The sequence below is a fragment of the Grammomys surdaster genome, unplaced genomic scaffold, assembly GCF_004785775.1.
Source record: "Grammomys surdaster isolate TR1022 unplaced genomic scaffold, NIH_TR_1.0 319885, whole genome shotgun sequence".
Lineage (NCBI taxonomy): Eukaryota > Metazoa > Chordata > Mammalia > Rodentia > Muridae > Grammomys > Grammomys surdaster.
In genome coordinates this window covers 1,350-6,610 of record NW_021627150.1, presented here as the reverse complement: position 1 = coordinate 6,610, position 5,261 = coordinate 1,350, and the positions used below count along the sequence as shown (strand labels likewise).

At 35.0% G+C, this 5,261-nt stretch overlaps 1 pseudogene; it reads right to left on the bottom strand.

Annotated features, from left to right (window-relative positions):
- Window positions 1-387: 387 nt before the first annotated feature.
- Window positions 388-768, bottom strand: LOC114616416 (annotated as a pseudogene).
- Between the last annotated feature and the right edge of the window lie 4,493 nt (window positions 769-5,261).

Here is a 5,261-nt window from a genome sequence, read left to right as displayed (position 1 = left end):
ATAGTATGGACATGGTGGTGACTTGGAGAAATTCTGGAGTTTGATGTGATGACCATGGGCTGACCAGGAGGAGATATGTACAAATAAGTCCAGGTATCTAAAAATAAAAAAGTAGACAAATGTGTCTTAGAACCGAGATCCCTGTGTGGTTAACAAACAACTGTGACATACCAGGGCTTACAAATAAATGCTCTATATGATCCATGTTTCACCCTCTGCTTTTTTTTGTTACATCCCCCATCACACAAAGATGATATATTTCCCCCCCACACACACACATATACACACACACAAAAGAGTCAAACAGCATTTAATTCCTGTGTGGCAACATGGACATATTGCACACAGTTCAGTCTGGTTTAGGGATGGGAGAAGCAAAATGAGGCTTTAGTCAGTGATGGAGGAAGGAAGGGATTCAGATGGGTCTTGAGGCTTTGAAGATGAAGTATTAGCAAGGTTTCTTGAAAGATCACTGCGTTTTCCCTTTTGATGACCCCAGGCACAGAGTACATCACAGTTGTCTTCATCTTCTTTTTCGCTTTCTGAGGAGCTCTCACCAAAAGCACGTTGCTTCTCATAAACACAACAACATTTGGATGAGCGACGGCCCAAGTGTTCATTGTCAATAGTGTCACTTGACCACCCAACCTTCTTGCCTGACTTTGCCTTCTCTAATCGGTTGGACATATTACTATTTTTGAGCTCATTGTCCAGCACAACTGTGGTCTCTGAGATGGCTTCAGTCAGCTTAGATGTTGAGTCTTCCATAGCAGAACTGGAAGCCTGGCAGAGGAGAGAAATTGATGTATCCAAAGAGTCTGAGGAAATAGAAATTTGAACCCAAGTCAGAGTCACAATTAAAATTTAATATTGCAATTGTTTTTGTCTTAGAGTTCTTACCCATGAGGTATACAACTCACTCTTGTCTCTCTGTTGTTGTTTGTTCAAAGTCAAATTTTGAGATCACAGAAAATAATTTGGTTATGAGGGAAATGGCAGAAAACAAATCTGGGCCTGACTATTTCAATATCCTCCTGTCAGATGAAAAGGCAAATGCTACCTCTAAATATATATCTTTATGAGAATTAGCTTAGAGAATGCACCACATGGATATTAATTTCTGATTTTACTTGAGTAATAACAGACACACACAGATCATTATTTATTCCTGTCTATAGAAGTGATACTCTGAGTAAGTCTATGGGCTACTATGTGAACTAACGGGGTTGAAGATATGGTTGGAAAAGAGCTCAAGTGCCAGGATACAAAGGGAATCTGAATTTCTTACTGGAATCCTTCAAGAATTATTAATTTATTATACAAAGAATGAAATTTGCTGTGTACCTTAATTTTAATAAAGTACCAATGGGAAGGCAGGAAGTGGATAGTTTAGAGACTTTGGAGGTTAGTTAGTAATATAGATGAGTAATTAAACTTTAACCAAGATCAGTAGTAGTGATAAACAGAAGGAAGAGAATTGTCGATAACTTGGTCATTGAAATGGGAAAATTACTTGTTACTAAGGGTACTCATGAATTAGAATGGGAGCAACACCAGATCTGATACTGAGGAGGACAAAATGGGGCCAGACTAAATTAACAAGCTAAAAACCATTGAAAATCAGAATCCCTGAGTTTTAAATGGACCCACTTTATAACATACCCATTTAATTAGAATCTCCAACAGGTCTTTTCTAGTCTTATTTAGGTATTCTGTAGGCAGACATCCTTAGGAGACCAGTTTTGCTGTTGCTTTGTTGTGCCTGTTTCTATGACAACTAAAGACATGAATAGAATGTATGTTTCTATCTCCCAAGAGACCTGACTTTGAGTAGTCAACCTACTGATTGACTTGCAAAATATTTTACCTTATACATACTTATTTCATGAGGGACCAGATCTTTATGAAATAAATAAATTTAATTTAAAAAAACCCACAGCGTTAAGTCATTTCAATTCCTGTCAATGTTTGGCAAGGCCTGGGAATTTCATTTACATTATAGATCTGTTAAAGCTCTGGTTCTCAAATTTAGATGTCAGAACTTCTTAAGAAAATTTTCATCAGTGTATACTTATTGAACAAAGCAATGGGTTTCATAATGCTGCTTTGTTTAAATATATTTTGACTATATTCACTTTCCATTAGTCTCTTTTATCTCTCTCTCACAAGTGCCGTTTTCCATGTTTAATACACTTTTTAAGATTACACGTCCTCAGTTCCAATCCAGAAAGTCTAAACTCCAAACACACCATAAATCTTTTAAAATTTCCCATTCTGAAGGTTCGGAAACATTGTGTGGGTCAACATTTTGTTGGCCAAACAAAATGTATCAGCAGCCAAAGTCTAGCCCATGATCGAAAAGTGTGCAATCCCAGTAGACTTTAAGTTTTTATTTAAAAATTCTTTAAAAATGAATGTGAGTGACATCTTTGTTAACTTTTTAAACTATGTCTGTTTAGGTAACTTTAGAATGACAAAACTAGAAATAATTTTTAAAAAGTAGCAGTTCAATGATATCATTTTACGTCATCACAAGTTTATTGAATTTTGATTATGGACATTAGCACAATATTATAAATTAAATAACAAGCCTGCTTAAGAACACAGTGCCCTTTTACTTGTACTCATCACTGTTTTTTCTCTTTTTGTTATATAGTTCTGCTCGATTGTATCATGTTTTGGTTTGTGCAGACATCATTGCAGTTAGCATATAGAAATATTTTAACCTCTCAAACTATCTCTTATTGCCCGCATTATTAAAAATATTCTTGATCCCTGGCAACAACTGTTTGTGCTCCATCTGTATAAATTCATTATCTAGACCATGCTACGTAAAGGAATTAAAGACATTTTGAAATTGGATTTATTTTTTTACTCAACATAATGCCCCTGAAACTTATTCGATTGTTGTTTCTTCTTTATTATTGCTGACTAATGTTGCATTTACGAATTATCAAAGTTGTTGAAGATATTTAGGTTATTTTCAGTTTGAAGCTATCATGAATAAAGTTGTAGTGAACACTCATACAACACTTGTCAGAGAGCACAAGTTTTCCTACTTCTAGAGTAAATCCCTAAAGGATGTAGCAACATGTGTCTGTACCCTTGCCACTCAGGAGCAGAGGCAAGCACTATGGAATCCTGTGTGGCACAGGTTTTATATTTTTACTAAAAACATAGCTTTTACATGACCCAGCAAAACTCCTCCTGAGCACTTATGTAAAGGGCTCTATGAACTCCCACGGAAATGTTTGCGCATTCATGTTCATCGCTGCATTATTCACAATAGAAAGAGAATGGAACCATCCTAGATGACCATCATCAGATAAATGAATAATGAAAATGTGGTACACATACACAATAGAAGTTTTCCCATCTGTTAAGAGATATGAAATTTTCTGGGAAATGGATGGAACTAGTAGGTATTAAGTGAGATGACCCAGGCTCAGAAAGATAAATGTTCTCTCTTGTATGCAGAGCCCAACTTTAAATGTCTGTCTGTATGTTCTGAGAGTGGGTGCAGATATGGAGGTGAATAGCATGTGCTGAGAAGGGGAACAGAAGAAAGAAAAAGGTCACATAGGACATGAAAGCAGGAAGGAGGCTACTTATGTAAGGAGGAGGAACAATGGGGAAGAATGGGAAAGACAAACAAATTTGGCCTGAAAATTGGCACAATGAAATAATTCTCTGTAAGCTAATAATAAATAAATAATAATAAAAGAAAGTAATCAAGAAATGAGACTGACACAAGGTAACTATGAGTTCGAGGCCAATACTGATTACATACAGAGAATCTATTTTGAAGTGCCAAAAACAGAAAGAGTAAATGCCCAGGAACATCACTGTTTAACTATACAAAGTGGACCTATTTCATTTTATAAATTATGACTGGATTTTTTTTTCTTAAGCAACTGCATTATTGTTCATTCCTAGCACATTTTTCATTTCTATGATTTTAATATGTATAACACAGTGTATTTAGAGATATATATATCATCATGGTTACAGTATTTATTTTTATAATGATTAGTGACATTGATCATGTTGTTTATCTTTATTTCTTATTCATCTGCTCTCTCTGACATGGATTCATGATTTGCCTACTACTTTTTTTTAAAAGATTTATTTATTCATTTAATTTATGGGTACACTTTTGATGTCTTCAGACACACCAGAAGAGGGCATCCGATCCCATTACAGATGGTTGTGAGCCACCATGTGGTTGCTGGGAATTGAACTCATGACCTCTGGAAGAGCAGTCAGTGCTCTTAACCGCTGAGCCATCTCTCCAGCCCCATGCCTACTACTTTTTTGACGAATCTTCTTTAAAAAGTTGAGAAAGATACCTTGTATTCCTAATCATGAATGTCTACAAATTTCTTAAATAATTTTACTGTGTCACTAAAATTACTGTCGTACTATACTTTTACAGTTCCATAGGCTTGAGAAATTGATATTTAGATATTGTTTCAGTAATACCTTCCAACAAAAATCTTAACTTTTGCTACATTTTTCTTTTTCTGTTTGTGGATTAAATTTGCTGGTGGTTTACTAAATGTTTGTGCCTATTTTTACAATATATATTATTCTATAGTTTTTACTACTGTAGTTTTTTTCTCATGGGCAATGAAAGTAATGCTGTATTTAAAAAACTTGAAATGTTTCTCTTTCTGGAAGACACTATAAAATTGGCATGATTTCAAGTACTTTATAAAATTGAATAGTGAAATAATAAGTGCTGTGGCATTTTATATCTGAAAAGTTTAAACTACAAATTCAAATTTTTTAATAGTTAAACTACTAGTCATATTGCATAAGCCTCCTTTGGCTAATTTTTTATCCTTTGTTGAATACCTCACCGTAATTTCCAAATAATCTGTTTTATCATGTTGTAGTCCTATTCATCCCCTCCTGGTTTTTTTTTAATTTTATTGATTCATTGGAAATTTCATTTCATTTCACCCCAATCCCACTCATCTCTACATTCCCTCATATCTCACCTCCACCCTTGCAACCCCCCTGCAAAAATTTAATTTTAAAAAATTTCTATAGAAACTTTAGTGCGTGGCAGTGTGTCTCACAGTATATATGGTTTTTTGGCCACATATCTTTACTTGCAAATGTTCATTGCAGTGAGTCTTTGATCTTGTACGAGGCCTCTGGCTTCTACTACACTATCAATACCAGAAACTCACTGGGACTCCTCTCTGATATCCTGTTGTTGCCCTGTGTTTTGGATCTGTAAGACTGGCTTTTCC